Below are 18806 nucleotides of genomic sequence, written 5' to 3'. Positions count from 1 at the left end.
CTAAAATCAGTAGATCAAAAAATAGTATAAACAGAAATGGAAACTAGTAAATGGTTGAAAGAGGAAGCCTATAGAAAGGGGGAGTGAGAAAGGTGGGGAAGGGATTTTTATTATGGGCTTCTCAGTACAACTGATATTTAAACCATATGCATGCATTATTTTTTATTTTGTTTTTAATGGATACATAATAATTGTAGATATTTATGCAGTGCAGTGTGATGTTTCCAGATATACATACAGCATGACATGATCAAATCAGGGTAATTAGCATATCTATCACCTTAAACACTTGTCATTTCTTTGTGGTGACAACATTCAAAATCATCTCTTCCAGCTATTTTGAATTTGTGCATTATTTTGATAAATTTGATAGAATAGAAATTAATTTAAAAGAGTACAATTTTAAAACTGCAATGCGATGGGATCAAATTTAATAATTTGGAAAATTTGCTTATGTAGAAGAGTCATGCCTCTCTAAGAATGCTCAATGAACTGGCATAGGTGGGCACAAGCACCATCAGCATGGAAGGGTTCCTCCTGATGTCACTGGCCACTAAGGCAGTTGGTGGGGTGAGGGTGGGGATGAGAGCCAGGCATGGCAGCCCTTAAGTGGTCACCGTTTCCCTTTCCTGGCAGCCTGTATTTGCTTGGGAGACCTATCTCTTGGGTATAGATCCTACTGGGCTGCTAAAGAAGAGAGGTGCTAATCCTTTTAGGATGACTTCTGGGAATTCACTAGGATGCCCTGCCTCTCCTACTCCGGACATGGAAAACAATGCTGGGTTTACCAAAGGTGGATGAGCCAGGCCCAGGACTAGAGCCACGGGGCCTCTCCCTGGACGTGCCATAGTCAGGCTGTCTCGGCAGCTAAAAGAGGCTACACACATTTATTGTCATCAGAAGCTGGGACAGATGAGCCTTGGGTTACAAGATCTCCTACCTGGAGCTCTCCCGGGAGGTGCCAATCATAGGGGATGGGAGGACAAACACATGCTTGGTGGGGCTCCAGTGTTACCACCGAGGTGCATCTCCTTGGCCACTAGCCCTGGGGTCTGAGCTCCCCTTCTCTTTTCCTTCACCCATTGTTCTCCCTATTCCCTTTCTTTCCCACCTCTCTCTCAGTTCTCCAGAGCTCTGTGCAGGGACTACTTAGCAAACTTACCTGCTGAAATGCACTGTTTGTTTTTTTTTTAACCTTTTAAATTGTCACTTTTTTTTAAACTATACCATCCTTAGATAAGCAGGAGATATTCCTTGTAGAAAAATAAGAAAATATTAATAATCACCCATGATTCTATCAGTCAGAAAACTCCACTGCTGGTGTATGAATTTCCAGAATGTTTCCAGGCTTATAAATGGGTAAAAATACTATCACAGTCCATGTCTCATCTAAGCACCCAGCTACTGAGCAATCACCACCTACTGGGCTGTGCTGAGGCCTTTAGATGTGTTAATCTCTCTTAATCCTTCCAACTTCACAAGCTAGGTGTTATTGTGCCCCATTTACAGGCAGGAAACAAGTTCAGGGAGATCACATTACTTGCCTGAGTTCCCAAGTTGGTTAAGAGACTAAGCTCGATTTCAACCCTTCAGGCTGAATCCAAAGCTACTTTCCTTGAATGGTTTGTAAGATTTTTCCATTTCTTTTTTTAAAAAATGGTATGTTCAAATATCTTTCTCATCAATAAATATTTATCTTCATCATTCTTCCTAATGACATTCCCTTGTATGAATGTGCCAATGTGGAATAACCAGTTCCGTCTTGTTGGGCTTTCAGATGTTTTCTTTTTGTAAATGATAAACAATGCAGTTATAACTATCTTTATATATAAACTTTGCACAAGTATGAGTATTTTCCTAGAATAAATACTGGAAAGTGAAATTGCGTGGTCAAAGGCCAGACACATTTTTAAAAGCTGCCTCTTTCCCAATCACACATTTCCCACATCCATTTATTTGCTGAGGATCTTCACAAAATTTGGACTGAGATTAAACACAGAATCAGAGAAGCCCTATGCTGGAAAGATCTTAGTATATACCTCTTGAACTAAACCAGTCTTACTTTAGAAAAAAAAAAAAAAAGGCCAGGCGCGGTGGCTCATGCCTGTAATCCCAGCACTTTGGGAGGCCGAGGTGGGCGGATCATGAGGTCAAGAGATTGAGACCATCCTGGCCAACATGGTGAAACCCCATCTCTATTACAAATACAAAAATTAGCTGGGCGTGGTGGCGCGTGCCTGTAGTCCCAGCTACTTGGGAGGCTGAGGCAGAAGAATCACTTGAACCCGGGAGGCAGAGGTTGCAGTGAGCCGAGATTGTGCCACTGCGCTTCAGTCTGGCGACAGAGCGAGACTCCATCTCAGAAAAAAAAAAGCCCTAGACCCTCTGCAGCAGCCTGCTATGCCTTCAGTGGACCAGGCAGCACTTCTGGGCAAGTGAGGAAGGGGAGACCCGGAGGGAGGTAGGGAAGTGAGGGCAGGAGGGCCATGCTGTGGGCCCACAACCAACTGGCTTGGGGGAGGCTGCTACATTTTCCCAAGTGAAACACTGTCTTCCTGAGTCTAAAGACCTCACAGCCATCACTGACTATACTGAGCTGCCTCACTGTCCCCAGGACTCTCACTCTATCCAGGAAGTCAACACAAAGTCTCTTGGGCCTTCCCTTTATCCAGCTGCCAACACTTAGCACCCTGGTCTTCCTTGGACAGTTTCCAAGGCTACGTTGGGCAGTCCCAAACAAGATGTGGTCTTATTGTTGTCTTACCTTGGTGTGTTTTCCTCCAATAGGCTACAAACTCTGGCACCTGCAAGAAACAAGGAAAGTAAATGATTGAAGCAGGGCACTGAAGGTGGGCCTTTGAACAAAGCAAGCCTGGATGGAAGCTGAAATATGAGAGCCCATCTGTGGTGAGTTCTTTGAAAGCTGCTGAGGTGTGAGTTGGTAGGATGCTGGCCCAGGGCAGACACGGGCACAAGCTTCCACCCAGCGGCATTCTCCACTCAGAGGGTTTCTTTCTCATTCGGCCTGTTAATGCTCCTATACTGGCAGAAACCTCAGTGCCCTTCCCACTTTGTCTCAAGGCCTTGTATAAAAAATAAGTTGTCCCTTCATTCATTTCCATGGATATATCCATTCATCAGCTATTTACTGAGCACCTACTATATGCCAGGCACTGTCCTAGGGCTCTGGGAATAGAGCATTGGACTAAAAAGGCTAACACCCTGCCCTCATGGAGCTTGAAGTCTACTGGGTAGGGGGGTGGGGCGGTGGTGGTAGTGAAGAGACCAAAAACTAACAAGATACATAAATTAAAAATATAGGAATCAGAAGTGGTAAATCCTAGGGAGGAAAAAATAAGGCAGGAGAGAGAGGTAAGGAATATTGGGGCAGAAGGTGAGAAGGGGTGTAAAAATTCTAAAATGTGTGTCCAGAGAAGGCTAGACACCTGAGAAGGTAAATTATGAACAAAGTTACCTGAAAAAAGTGAGGACATGAGCCCTGAGAATTAACGGGGAAGAAGCTTCCCAGGTGGAGGGAATGGCAAGTGCAACAGCCTGGCAGTGAGGGCCTGTCTGATGTGTTAAGAGATAAGTGAGGAGGGTGGTGTAGCCAGAGTAGAGAGAATAAGGGAGAAGCAGGAGAGGGATCAGAGAGGTAGCGAGAGGCTCCACAGTGTTCACGGCATTCAAGGGAGGTCCTTGTGTGAACTTGGGCTCTGATTCTGAGACAGGAGCCACTAGAGGGTTTTTTACAGAGAAGTGACATGATGTGACTCACATTTTAACAGGATCACTCTGGATGCTGTGTTGAGAATAAACTGAGAGAAAGAGTAGAACCAGTTAGGAGGCTATGGCAGAAATCTTGGCAAGAGACAATGGTGGCTTGGACCAGAGCAGTAGCATGGAGGATTTGCTGATGGATTGGAAGTGAGAGATTAAAAAGAATGGGATTAGAACCTGACTGGAGCAGGTTAAAAAGAAAGGAGCTGAAGCTGTGAACTAGGAGACAGAGTTGGCTGGGAGCAGCAGGAAGATTCCCAGTTTTGGCCTGAGCAACTGGGAGGATGGAATTGCCATTTTCTGAATGGAAGCCTACAGATGGAGCATGTTTTGTGGGGAGATAAGGAATGCTGTTTTGGACGTAAGTGTGAGATGCCTTTTAGGCACTTAAGTGGAGAAGACTGTAGGCAGGTGGAACTGTGAATCTGGGGAGAGGTCCAGGCTGGAAATGAGTATTTGTGAGTGCTCAGCACATAGTTCTTTAAAGCTGTGACACAGGATGAGATCATCAAGAGGGTGGATGTCAATAGGGACGCTGTCAGCTGGGTGCGGTGGCTCACGCCTGTAATCCCAGCACTTTGGGAGGCCAAGGCGGGTGGATCACCTGAGGTCAGGAGTTTGAGACCAGCCTGGCCGACCTGGTGAAACCCCGTCTCTACTAAAAATACAAAAATTAGCTGGGTGTGGTGGTGGGTGCCTGTAACCCCAGCTACTCAGGAGGATGAAGCAGGAGAATCACTTGAACCCAGGAAGCAGAGGTTGCAGTGAGCGGAGATTGTGCCATTGTACTCCAGCCTGGGTGACAGAGCAAGACTCTGTCTCAAAAAAAAAAAAAAAAAAAAAGGAAAAAAAAAAAACCAGGGAAGCTGTGCAAGGGGCTGAGCCCCATTCAGTAGCTCAGCAAAAGAGACTGAAAAGGACTAGCAAGTACAGTAGGAGGGAAACCTGGAGAAAGACTTCTGAGGAGGATGGCATAGTCCACTGTGATAGATCAACTATTTAATAATATGAAGACAGAGATTTAGCATCTTGGAGTCACAGGTGATCTTGGTCAGGGATGATGCAGTGGAACAGTTGGAGTGAGAATCTGACTACAGCAGGTTCTAAAGAGAGGAGCTGAATTTGGGAGCTGAGGGATGGAGTTGGCTGGTGACAGCAGGAGGGCTGGAAGCAGAGGGAGAGGGATCTAACCTACATTGGTTCCACCTTAAGAGACAACACAAAGCTAGTACTTCCTCAACACCTGTACGTGGTCGCTGTTGTTACTAACACTGGGCCAGGTCCTCCAGCTTGCTGAGCACCACCCAGGTCTGGTCCTATAAGCTAGCTCTCCACCTGTTTCTAGATTCCTATGAAGTTATTTCCTTTTTCTCACTGCTGTGTGTAGCCTTAGGATAAATGCCCATAGCTTGGGGCTGCTGAGCAAGTCCTCAGTTGCTTGTTGACCAAGATCTGGCTTGGGACCTTTCTCCTAATGGGAAGTCAGAGTGAGCAAGGGACTCTGCTCTTGGAGAGCTTGCCTTCTGTGCAGGAGATAAATAATCACCAAGGAAATGGATATGCAGGCAGGTAACTTCAGATGCAGATGGGTGCTATGAAGACAGTAAGCTGGGGTGAAACATACAGAGTAAGTGTGGGAGCGACCTCCTTTCGCCAGGCTGTGTGGTCAGGTGCCTCTCTGGGAGGTGACATTTAGGATGACACCTAGACAGCGATGCCCAGCTTATTCTCCTCAAGCTGGCCTCTCCTCTGCTGCTCCCAGCCTTCCCCGTGGCTTCTACAATATCTGCACTCTTGGAACAAGGCCAAGGCCTTGGGCCATCTAAGTGCAAAGCCAAAAGGAAACAATCCTTCTCTTCTCTCGCCAATACACACCATGGGAACTTTTTCTCCATGATTACAAAATACATGCATTTTCACTGAAGGAAACTTGGAAATATTGAAAACAGGAGAAAACGTGTCATTCTACTACCCAGAAATAACTACAATTAACTTTGGATGCATCCTTCTAGACATTCTTCTATGCATATATATAGGTATTTTTTTTCTTATTCCCTTGGGTTAAAAATGAGATCATGTACATTGTGTTTTATGATCTGAATTTTGACTAAATCTGTTATAAAGCACTCTTCTCATGAAATTAATTTTCTTCTACATAATGAGTTTAAATGGCTGCATTAAAAGTATTTCATTATATGTAGATTTTTACCATATTTTATTTAATTCCTAAACATTGGCCATTTACATTGTTTCCTATGATTGTTACTACCAGCAAATGCTCTAATGAACAATCCTGTATTTTTTTCCTTGGAGACGGGGGTTTGCCAATCTCTTATTTCCTTGGGTTAAAACAAAATGTCACTGCCCAGTGGCAGTGCCATGGGTCTCATGGCAGCCTGAGGCTGAGGGCATGGGAGGGCAGGAATGAGCCCCAAGCCTAAGGAGCCACTCAGATGCCAGAGGCTGATTTAGTCCTATGACGTACCAGGTCTTGAGTTTTCCTCCCCTGAGGGCCTGATCAGTACGAAAACAATAGGCCTCTCCCATAAACCCAGAGAAATCCAAGGGGATTCCCCACCTCAGCAGGAAGAGGGTGTCACTCTCTGACCCCAGAATAGAGACCACCTCCATCCTCCCTTGAAATCCCCTGGGGAAGCTTCTCCTGCCCTCCCTCCCTGGGGAAAACATTGGCACGGTCAGGCCTTCAATCTCTCTTTGGGGAGGGGCTGCCAGGGAATGCTCAGGAAACAGAAGGTTCCATAGGAATAGCAGGGCCTGCCCTATCCCTGACCCAGCCTTTTCCCTAAATCCTCAAATTCCCCACAGGGGCTGGCAGGGACAGTCTATGCTCCCCGTAAGAGGATGTCCTGAGGGCTAGTGAGTTCTAGGGTAAGGTGGGAGGCCACCAGATGAGGGTTTGAATCCAGGCTCTGACATTCCAGCCTCGTCTTGGGCAAGTGACTTCACCTGTGGAATGTGAGCTATGAGGAAGGAACTTAGATTTGCGCCCCTTAGCATTCAACAGGGGCTCTATAAATACCAGACCAGGCCAATGCATGATCCTTTCTGAGCCTCAGCTGCTCATATGTGAAATGGATGACACCTATCTCACAGGTTTGTTGTAGGGACTAAATACAACTTAATACAGTTAACACTCTACTGTTTGAGAAACATTAGAGTCCAAAGCCCTGGAGGGCTACTTCCACCACGCCCCATGCTTTGCAGTCTCCTCTTTTTGGCAGAACTAGTTTACCTCCACACTGCTACTACCACACCCCAGACATACCTCTGGTGTAGTATGCAGCACATTGTGTGTGTACTTGTCCAACTCCTCCATGAAGCTTCAGGGCAGTTAAAGACAAGAATTTTGCCTCTCTATCGTCTGTGCCTCTGAATGACACTATGAAGTAAGCAAGGGCATTATTTCCATTCTACAAATGAGAAAACTGAGGCTTAGAAAGATTAGATGCCTTGCCCAAGTCACACAGTGGAGAGTAGGAGAGCAAGACCTAAACCTGGTTCTCATTTCTGGGCCTGTGTTCTGTAAACCAAAAAGAAAATTCCAAGGCACCCCCAACCGTCTGAATAGACCCCTCCTCTTGGCCAAGGGCATTCCAAAGTTAACCTGAAAAACTAGTTTAGGCCATGATGGGAAGGGGGAGCCAGACATGCCTCGTTATACCCTCTTCCCTTTTGGAATTACTGACTCTTTAAGACTGATAAGAGATATTTACAGTCCATTCTCTCTGAAGCCTGCTACCTGGAGGCCTCATCTGCATAATAAAACCTTGGTCCCCATAGCCCCTTATCATAACCCAGACATTCCTTTCTGTTGCTTTTTATTGATAATAACTCTTTCAACCAATTGTCAATCAGAAAAATCTTTGAATCCATCTATGACTTGAAACCACCCCCACTCCCCAACCTAGTTGTCCTGCCTTTTTGGACAGAACCAATGTACATCTTATATGCATTGATTGATGGCTATGTCTCCCTAAAATGTATAAAACCAAATTGTGGCCTGACCACTTTGGGTACGTGTTCTCAGGATCTCCTGAGGGTTGTCTCACAGGCCATTGGTTACTTATATTTGGCTCAGAATAGATGTCTTCAAATATTTTACAGTTTGACCAACAACTCTATTCTAGATGTTTCTCTTGCAAAAGGGAGTTGGAGGTGAGAAGGAAGTGAGCCAATTCTCATGTCCCTGAGAAAAAGGCAGGCAGAGCTTCGAGAGGAAGGAGGTGCTTGGGGAGGCAGCAGGACACTGCACTTGCCTCAGCCCCATCCTGACTCCCCGTGGATCATCGTGCATGCAGCAGCTGTGACCCCCAGAGGCCTCTAGTTCGGCATAGGCTGAGGCAAAGGGGGCCCCCAGGTTCCCTCTACTGGTGTGGAGCCCAGCCAGCAAGGGGACTGGGGATCGGTGGCCCAGAGTTGATTGTTGTGGCCCCAGCAGCAGGATGATGGCTGTAGAGCACCTGCTCAGGAGCTGGCCTATCTCCAGCTATGGGGCGGGAAGGCTCCCTACCAGACCACACACATCTTGATGTACTCACCCCGTGAGCCCAGGACCCCTGTGATACCTGCTGAGGTGAAGGCTGAATGAGTGAGAGCTCCCAGCCTCCAGCATCAGGGCATTAGGGAGAAGAAGCAGCTAGACTCAAGCCAGGGATGCAGAGGGAGGGAACAGGCATCAGGTAGTAGGGTTTTAATGTCACTCACCTCTTATTATGTTGTATGTTTCTGGAGGATGGGTCCATGGCTGATCCATCCTTGTGTCTCTACTACAACCAGTAGATTACTTTACAGAGAGTTGATACTCAGTAAGTACAGCTTATTGAAGGTGTAACCAAAAGCCAGTAGGCAGGATGACAGATGGCATCCGCCTTGCATGTCTGGGTCATCAGGGAAAGGGCCAATGTCCAGTGTGTCCTGACCAGGATGGTTCTGACAAGGACATCCATAGCATCCACAGAGGGTGCTCCCTCCCCAGGCAACAAACTCTCCCTCCCTCCTTTCTTTCTTCCTTCCCTTTTTTTTGAGATGGAGTCTCACTTATTGCCCAGGCTGGAGTGCAGTGGCACAATCTCGGCTCATTGCAACCTTCGCCTCCTGGGTTCAATTGATTCTCTGGCCTCAGCCTCCTGAGTAACTGGGATTACAGGCATGTACCACCACACCTGGCTAATTTTTGTATTTTTAGTAGAGATAGGGTTTTGCCACGTTGGCCAGGCTGGTCTCAAACTCGTGACCTCAGTTGATCTGCCTGCCTGGGCCTCCCAAAGTGCTGGGATTACAGGCGTGAGCCACCACTCCCAGCACACTCTCCCTTTCTTAGCCAAAGAGACACCACTTGGAGGAAACTACCTGGATCTAGGTGCTTCCCTAGTGACAAAAATGGACTGGGGATGTGGTATAAATCCTTGCCCCTGGGAATCTGGAAGGGACCTACAATATGAGAAAAAACAAACAAACAAACAAACAGACCAATTATCTCTTTATTGAGACCAAAACTGCTGCTTTTGCCTGAATGGTCAGATTGACTGATTCCTCTTCCACTTGCCATCCCCACTGCATGCATGGCTACAAATAATCCTGATGGTGCACATTTAAAATAGTGCCTTGCTTCAATTGCTTCAGTCTATCAGTGTAAACTGTGTCTCCCCTGGCAGGTATGCTGTGGGGGACAGTGCAGGGCTTGTCTCTGTAGGACCAAACTCAGTATGAACTTATCACCTGCCTGTGCGTACAGCTTTAAGCTTCAGGTAGAGGGTGTTATAAACCCTGGAGTAGGACTTCCCTAGAGAACAGGTCATTACACTATGTCCATCTATTGAGGCCCTAAATTAAGTCTACAGAATTAGGCCTAAACTCTGCAGACAGTAGCCAAAGGTCTCAGGCTCTGGCCCACTCCACCTGTCCATCCACACCTCCCTCTGGCCCACTCCACCTGTCCATCCACACCTCCCTCTCATCTTGCCCTTCACTCACTTAACACAGTGCCCAAAGGGAGATGCAGTTGCCTGGACAGGCTGGCTTTGGCTTAAGCTAGGGGTTCTTAAAGAATAGTCCCCAGACCAGCAGCATCAGCATCACCTGGGACTTGTTAGACCTCCTGAATTGGAACCTGTGGGATGAGACCCAGCAAACTGTTTTAATGAGTCTTCTAGGTGATTTTGGTTGCACTAAAGTTTGAGAACCACTGGGTGAGCCATTCCCTGAGCCCAGGTTGCCTTTCTCAGCCATTTTCTGCCTATTGTAATCTCAACCACCTTTCAAAGTTCAGCTCAATACCATCTCTTTTGGGAAGCCCCCGTAGTCCCCCAAGTACTTGTGAAGGCCTCTTCCTTGAACCGACAGCTTCTTTGTCACCCCATCCCCCATTCTAGTGAAAGACCTTCATTTCTGCTTCTCTTTGCATCATGTATTTTCTGCTTTGTTTTATAGTAAACTTTGAGCAGTTGTTAACTGCCTTCCCACACTGATTCCCCTCTAACACACAAATGTTACTCTGTAAAGGCCATGTCTTACTTCACTCATTCTTTTTTATTTTTTATTTTTGAAACAAGGTCTGGCTCTGTTGCCCAGGCTGGAGTGCAGTGGCATGATGTTGGCTCACTGCAACCTCTGACTCCTGGGCTCATGTCATCCTCCCACCTCAGCCTCCCAAGTAGCTGGGATTACAGGCCTGTGCCACTGCGCCCGGCTAATTTTTGTATTTTTAGTAGAGACAGGGTTTCCCCATATTGGCCAGGCTGGTCTCGGTCTAGACTCAAGTGATCCACCCACCTTAACCTCCCAAAGTACTGGGATTACAGGAGTGAGCCACTGCGCCTGGCGCAATTTGCTCATTCTTTGAATAAATGTCCACTGAGGATCTGCTCTACATGGCGGGGGCTGTGCTAGGCACTGGGGTTCAGACAAAGGTGCACCCTTATACTTATCATCCAGGAGCCAGTGGGGTGAATGGCAAGGTGGCTGGCAATTGCAATACTTTGAGTAGCACTGAGACAGAATGCTTCCAACCACAGGGGGCCCCCTCATGCCCCTTCCTGTTGGGACCCACCCAAAAAGTAACCTCTGTTCTAACTTCCATCACCAGAGATTAATTTTACCTGTTTTTGCCTTTTGTTTGAGACAGGGTCTTGCTCTGTCATCTAGGATGGAGTGCAGTGGTGCGATCACAGCCCAGTGCAGCCTCAAACGCCTAGACTCAAGCAATCTTCCCGCCTTAGCCTCTTGTGTAGCTAGGACTACAGGCATGTGCCACCATGCCCAGCTATTTTTTTTTTTTTTTTTAAAGAGACAGAGTCTTGCTATGTTGCCCAGGCTGGTCTCAAACTCCTGGTCTCAAGCATTCCTCCTGTCTTGACCTCCCAGAGTGCTGGGATTACAGGTATAAGCCACCGCACCCGGCCAATTTTATTTGTTTTTAAACTTCATATAAATAGAATCATACAATGTACCTTTCGGGTGTCTGGCTTCTTCCCACTAAACATTATCTGTGCTATCCATGTATGCTGTTATGTATAGACACAGTTTGTTCTTTTTTAAGATTGTTGTGTTGTATCCCATTGTGTAGATATGACACAATTTAACCATTCTACTGTTGATGGCCATTTGTGTTGTTTCTAGTTTGGGGCTCTTATGGAGAAAGAGACTATTAGACATAAGACAAAAACATTTTGGTTTATGTCCGCTGGTGGACATTCTGGACATTCGCACTCATTCCTCTTGAGTATGTACCTAGAGGTGAAACTGATGGTTTATGGAATGGGTATAGTCTTAGCTTTAGTAGATACTATCAAATAGTTTTCCAAAGTGATTGTACCAGTGTACACTCCCACCAGCATATAAAAGAGTTTGCCAACATTTGGTATTATCAGTCTTCAATTTTAGTCCTTCCTGTGGGTATAGAGTGGTATCTTTTACATTTTAATTTGCTTATTGGCTATTTATATATCCACTTTTAAGATGTTCCTGTTTAAGACTTTTGCCTATTTGCTTTTTTCTTATTTACTTACAGGAATTCTTTGGACCTTCTGGATATAAGCCCCAGTCATCTGTCGGATATGTTACAGAGAATATCCTCTCCTCTCCCAGTCTCTGGCTCACCTTTCCACTCGGTTTTTTTTTTTTTTTTTTTTTTTTCTGAGACAGAGTCTCGCTCTCTCACCCAGGATGGAGTGCATGGCATGATCTCGGCTCACTACAACCTCCACCTCCCGAGTTCAAGCAATTCTCCTGCCTCAGCCTCCCGGGTAGCTGAGGCTACAGGTGCCCACCACCATGCCCAGCTAATCTTTGTATTTTCAGTAGAGACGGGATTTCACCATATTGGCCAGGCTGGTCTCGAACTCCTGACCTTGTGATCCGCCCATCTCAGTCTCCCAAAGTGCCGGGATTACAGGTGTGAGCCACCGCACCCAGACGCCTTTCCACTCTTTAATGGTATTTTTGATGAACAAAAGTTCATAAATGTTCAATTTACCCATCTTTTCATCTATGGCTAGTGTATCCTGCTTAAGTAATCTTAATTCCAAGAAGTCCAGTTAACAGAAATAACAAAAATTACTAATATTAAAAAAGACAAAGAAGTGAAGGAAAAAATTGGATGGTGGGTGTGGGAGAAGGACTGCATCAGATCATGAGAGTGTGCTCACTTGACTGTGCTGTGCAAAGCCCGGGCCTTGTCCTGTGTTGTGGTATGGATGGGAGCTGAACCCCCAGGCAGTGCAACAAACATGCGCCCTGTTTGGATCAGATGCTGCGCCAGGTGGTGGAAAGGGCTCTGTAGGGTGTAGAGGGACCCTGGCTCAATGGCTTAAGAGAAAGATCACTCCTTTTCATGTGTGTTAAGCTGGGTCTGACCCCCAAACCCTGGAGACTCCCTTTAGTCCAGGCCCTGCTCCTCTGTGCCAGAGCCTGCAAAGACAGCAGTGCTGACACTTGTCCAGCTGGCTCACAAAGGGGAAATTCTCCCCTCCTTGAGTCACCACATAGACAGGAGGAGCTTCAAATAACAAGCGCTCGACTCCAAACGATCCCTATGCTCATTTCACGATGCTGCATCACTTTCAAAATCCCCTGTGATGCTTGTGTATGAAGTCTAGATCCAGAAACTTTCCCCATGTTTTCCCCAGTTTGAGTAGAACAATACCCTGGGAGTCACAAGCTACATCATACAATTGACTTCCCTAAAAAAAAAAAAAAAATAGATCTTGGACTCAAGGTTATGAGTTTGCAGTGTCCTTTGCAGGGTCTTTTAAATCCCTTAGTGGCATATGAAACTCTGGATGTTTGTGAATTTTCCTGGGGAAAGGGTCTATGTGTGCCATTAGATTCTGGAAGGGGTGTGTGACCTCAAAAAAAGGTAAGACCCACTGGACCGAGTCCTCTTTAAGGATAGTTTGCAGTCCTCTTCTGCTGGGAGGTGATAGTAGTAGGCTTGCCAAGAGGACCTCAACCTACCAGATGGATGCGATCTGCCATCCACCTCCCCAGCATAAAGCCAGCTCATAAAGCCAGCTCCAGCATCTCTGGGGCAGTTTTCTTCCCATCCAGGGTCAAGCTCTTGGCGGCTTAGAGATGCAGTGTGCCAGTCCCAACACCATGGCTGTGTGTCACTGCAGATGAAGGCATACTTTTTTTCTAGGACGTGCAGTGACCCCACTTGGCAGCAGACACTCATTTCTGATATTTTTGTATGCCAAGTCTTGGGTAAAACAACTAAGTGATCTCTTAAGGACCCAGGTTCCTTTTTTGTCCCTGTTCCTTGCCCCTCACCACCACTTTTTCCATGTGCCACCCTCTCTTAAGAACTCAGAAGCCCAGGGTGGAGTCAAAGGGGTCTTTTAAATCCCCTAGTGGCATATGAAATTCTGGATGTTTGTGAATTTTCCTGGGGAAAGGGTCTATGTGTGCCATTAGATTCTGGAAGGGGTGTGTGACCTCAAAAAAAGGTTAAGACCCACTGGACCGAGTCCTCTTTAAATGGAAGTGCATGGATCAGTTTGATAAAATTAATTTATAGTAATGAGCTAGGTATCTTTAGCTAACTGCACTTCTAAAAAGACATCTGGGAAGGGAGAACGCTTAACTAAAATTATTATTATAATTATTATTTTTTTGAGATGGAGTATTGCTCTTGTCGCCCCCAGGCTGGAGTGCAATGGCACGATCTCAGCTCACTGCAACCTCTGCCTCCCGGGTTCATGCGATTCTTGTGCCTCAGCCTCCTGAGTAGCTGGAATTAGAGGTGCCCACCACCATGCCCAGCTAATTTTTGTATTTTTAGTAGAGACAGGGTTTCACCATGTTGCCCAGGCTGGTCTTTAACTCCTGACCTCAAGTAATCTGCCCACCTCAGCCTCCCAAAGTGTTGGGATTATAGGCATGAGCCACTGCACCTGACCTAAAATTATATTTCTAATGACAAAACTGAGGTACAGCTCATACCTAAATAGGGGAGAATGACATTAAGCCACTCCCATCACTAAAAAAGACCAATTTTTCTGGTCTAGATGGCTTTTTAGAGGCTCCTGGAGCAGGAACAAGGGGTTAGTGACTACGATGTGTCAAAAGAGACATAGGCATTTCTCAGATAAACCTCAGCTCTTCCGGCTTGAGAGAAGGAAACATTCCCAACATGACTTAGGGGCCCAGGGACCCTGTTTCCACCTCATATCAGATTGTCAAATGGGAAGGGTGTGCCTAGAGCACACACTCCCTCCCGAAAGGGCTGAGTCCCCAGAAGACCTATGTCTGCTCCATCCTGGGTCCCTGCTCTCTCCTGGAGACAAGATACAGCTGCCTGTATGAGTAGCAGTCTGGGGCCTCCTCCTCCCTCCCTCTGCCCCACCCCACTCCCCCCACCCGCCTGCCCCCATACACACTGGGTTCTTCCTCCCCTGCTCTCTCTCAAGAAGCCAGGCCCCTGCCCCCACTCACAGTCAGAAGGAAGTGATTCTGCAAGGCCTCCCAGGGACTCCCAGGACTGGCTCAAGGCATCAGACTGTTAAATAAGTGGGATTTTTTCAGTGTTTGTAGAAACTGTTGTTTAAAAAGATGTAACCATCCAAACTGTTTATGTAACCCTTGGGAAGTCTCAACAGATATGGTTCCCTATTTATAACTGTGGCCAGGACTTAAAAAATACAAGTGGAGGGGGACTGTCAAAATCAGAGAGGTTGTCACGTTACAGTTGTATGCTTGCATAACTGAATTCAGTATTTTGCTCTAATTTGAGAAGTTTCTTTTTATTCACTTTTCTCCTTTTCTGGTTTTCTCTTCCTTTGTTGTCCACTGCTGTGCACCATACACTCCTGACATTTTCTGAGAACATCAGAACTATTTCTCTGAAGTGAAGGTTCAAAATAAGGGTTTTTAGAATGACCAAATAATAATAAACACTAAAATTCATTTCAAAGCCTAGGACTAGTCTATTCATACTGATATTCCTAGTCTACAAGGGTAAACATAGCTGTCTTCTCGCCGCCAGCCCCTACACCTGCAGGGGCCTGCTCTGTCTCTGGGTTGTCCGCTCTGGAGGTAGGTGTCAGACCACCCGGTCTCACTTTCCTAGGTCCAATCTCTGAATCTATGGCAACAGAATCCACAGGTCCCTATTCCCATACAGGGGGAATGCAAAGTTGCTGGGGGACAATCACAGTGCAAAGCTGAGATCTGGGCTTCTTTCTAGAGCCATTCTGAGGTCTTCATCACTCACACTAACAATCCAACTAAAACCTAGCTCTTGTAGGAACACATCCTCTTCTTTATTAGGGAGGCTGTTCTCTGAGTTAACATAGTAGCAGTTTCGTTCACAGATTTTTCTGGCAAAAAAGAATCCGATAAGAGCTATGCCTCCACCAAAGGCACAGTTTGATAACACTTTGGGGAAGGATGGTTCATAACTCCTGAAGAAGAAAGAGTCTGTGATAAGAACCTCTGGCCCACAGGCTTCTTCACACTACACAACTTCCAAAAATCCCTAACCACTGCTAATAGCTAGAAGGAGGATAGTGACTGTTCCCAACACAAAGAGATGACAAACATTTGAGATGGTGGATATGCTAATTACCCTGATGTGATCACTATACATAATATGTATTGAAACATCATTATGTACCTTGTAAATATGTATAATCATTATAACACACAATAATTATGAGGTCCCAGACAATGATAATACATAATAATTATACATGTTTATGGGATACATAGTGATGTTTCAATATGTATAAACTGAAGTGGTTTGAATTATGTATACATTTTAACTACATTAAAAATTAAAGAAAAATAAATTTTAAAAAACAAAACAAAAAAAATTCTTAACTGCTGTCAAGCTAGCACTGACAACCGAAGCCTCAGCCCAGTACCTCCCTGCTTCCACCTGTGCTGACCACCCTAAGAGAGAAGGCAGAGGCACACAGCCCTTACATCTTGGTGGGGAAACCCTAGGGTTTCCTCTGAGGGCCTGACAGATTGAAGGGGTTGAAAATGAGTGGAGGGTGTGGCCACCTCAGCTCTAGCCTCCTTCTGCTGAGGGACAGTGGCCAAGGAACATCCTCATAGATCCAAAGGAAGGTGGAGAGTCCCTCTCTGTCCTCTCCACCCACCTCATCCCCACCACGCCCTGATGTCACTCCCTGCTGTACCCACCCCGGAAACCCTTAGCCACTTCCCACAGGTCCACTCCCAGGGAAGTTCTTTAATTGGTGGATGTGGGAAAGAGGAAGAGGAAAAATATCATTTCTACCTTCCCAACTCCCTGAATCCCATGAGCCTCCAGTCTGAAAATGATTACCCATCTGACCTGGAGCTCTCATCCTAGGTATCATAATGGCTCTTCTTTTACCCATAAGGAGAATGGGTAATGAAGAAATGCAAAATCCCAACTCATGAAAATGTGGTTGAAAAAGGGAAGACCCATAAAAGTTCTCATTTGTTGACCAGAGACAATAAAATGATTACTTAAAAAAAAAAAAACCCACCTCTGGGGTCTTTCCAAATCATGGAGAAAAATAAAAACAGGGGAAGACATGCTCTAGTCTTAAAACTCCAATGTGGCCCCAGACTGGTGAGCCCCAACAACAGTAAATACCCACCCTCAGCAGCCTTCTGCCCACCTCACCCCCCCAATACTAGGTCCCAGACAAGTCAACAAACACTTATTGACCATGTACTGTGTGCTTCCAACCATTCCGGGAGTTGGAATTCTGCAACCTCAAGGTGCTTTGCGAGGAGCAGGGAAACAGCTCAGTCAACATTTACTGTGTGCTGACGTTTTGCTAGGTTTAGAGGAGGCAAAAATCTGAGAAAAAAACAGCTAAGAATACTCCAACCTGGGAAGTACTAATCTACACATAGCACCATAGGAGCAAGGAACAATTAATTCTACATGGTGAGGTCAACCAGAGAAGATGATTTTTAAGTTGGGCCTTGAAAGCACATTAGGATTTTGCTGGGTATAACTGGAAGGAGTGGCATTCCAGGCAGAAAGAACTGAGTGAGCAAAGGTCAGGGTTGGGGTTGGTATGGGCAGTTGGTCGTGTGTGATACGGCGTGTAGTCAGGCCAGTGTTGCCAGAACACGGGGTCAGAGAGCAAGAGCAAAGGAGGTAAGGCTAAAAGGCAGGCTGCAGTTTATGGCAGCCACTAACACATGCCATTCAAAGGACCTGTTGCATGGAGTGCAGACAGCTGACAGGCTGCAGCCTCGGATCCACCACACCATTCAAGTCAGACCATGTTGCCTCCTGGGTGGCCCCCAGCCAATGACAGAACATGGCAGGGTTGCTCGGGCCTGTCCATTTCTGCCCAAAGTGGGACTCTTCCCCTGGGCAATCTTTGGCTGGAACTCCCCACTGGGCTCGTTGAGACATTCTTACAGCCGCATCACAGTCTGATGCTCTTTCAACAGAATTATCCTTCCCTCTCTTGCGTCCCAGGAGTTAGATCTGGACTGCAGTCTGAAAGCTGTCTTTTCTCTCCGTACTTCTGCTCCTTTCTCCTTTATCTTTCATAGGCATTAGCTCTTCTTACCCCCAATAAATCTTCTGTACTTTTCATTCTGTTTTGGTGTCTGCTTCCCAGAGGACTCAAACTGAGAAGGAGCTTAGATGAATGTTTGGGTTTTGCTGGCAGTGAGGAGCCACTGAGGTATTTTAAACAGGGCAAGCCATGGTCAGATCTGAGTTTCATAAAAGCAATTCTAGCACTAGGGTGAAGAGCCGGGGGGTGGGGAGACAGGGAAGCAACAGGCAATGAAAAGACCATTTAAAAGGACACTGCACTGATTGGTACAAGGTTTCAACAAGGGGCAACTGGAAGTATATACAACTTACTATGTATATACCCTTTAACTCAACAGTCTCAATTGTAGAAATCTATTTTATAGAAACACTAGCACAAATGCATAAAAGTATAAAAATGAGGATGTAGTGGCCTATAAATATTATCAGGACATTGAAAAACTTTGTGGTCATCTGTAGGGGAGGAGATGAACTAGCAGTACATCTACGTGGTGGAATACATACCAAGCAGCCTTTAAAAAGAAGACAGCAGGTCTCTATGTACTGTCATAGAGAAATATACACAATAGACTGCTATTTGTAAAAAGCCAGTTGCTAGCCGGGAGTGGTGGCTCACGCCTGTAATCCCAGCACTTTGGGAGACTGAGGTGGGTGGATCACCTGAGGTCAGGAGTTTGAGACCAGCCTGGCCAACATGGTGCAACCTTGTCTCTACTAAAAATACAAAAATTAGTTGGGCGTAGTGGCGGGTGCCTGTAATCCCAGCTACTTGGGAGGCTGAGGCTGGAGAATCGCTTGAACCTGGGAGGTGGAGGTTGCAGTGAGCCAAGATTGTGTCACTGCACTCCAGCCTGGGCAACAGAGTGAGACTCTGTCTCAAAAAAAAAAAAAAAAAAAAGCCAGTTGCTGTACAAAGTATATAGCATGCTCCCATTTTCATGAACAAAGCTGTGCATATGTATATTTATAAAGATCCACATTTGTTTGT

The 18806-nt window shown here is 46.0% G+C and overlaps 1 protein-coding gene across 3 annotated transcripts in view; it reads right to left on the bottom strand.

Annotated features, from left to right (window-relative positions):
• The window catches only part of IRF1-AS1 (IRF1 antisense RNA 1), a 66919-nt gene that overhangs the window by 23536 nt on the left and 24577 nt on the right, over nucleotides 1-18806 (bottom strand). For 2 of the 3 annotated variants that reach the window (XR_010112125.1, XR_010112126.1), the window contains exon 2: nucleotides 2765-2804. The exons of the other annotated variant lie outside the window; for it this stretch is intronic. The gene's annotated coding sequence lies outside the window, so the exon portion shown is untranslated. The remainder of the gene's footprint in view (nucleotides 1-2764; nucleotides 2805-18806) is intronic. 3 annotated transcript variants of the gene reach the window in all.

The sequence above is a fragment of the Pan paniscus genome, chromosome 4 (genome assembly GCF_029289425.2).
Source record: "Pan paniscus chromosome 4, NHGRI_mPanPan1-v2.0_pri, whole genome shotgun sequence".
Classification (NCBI taxonomy): Eukaryota; Metazoa; Chordata; class Mammalia; order Primates; family Hominidae; genus Pan; species Pan paniscus.
The sequence above is the reverse complement of the archived record's forward strand: the minus strand, read 5'-3'. Positions and strand labels throughout refer to the sequence as shown.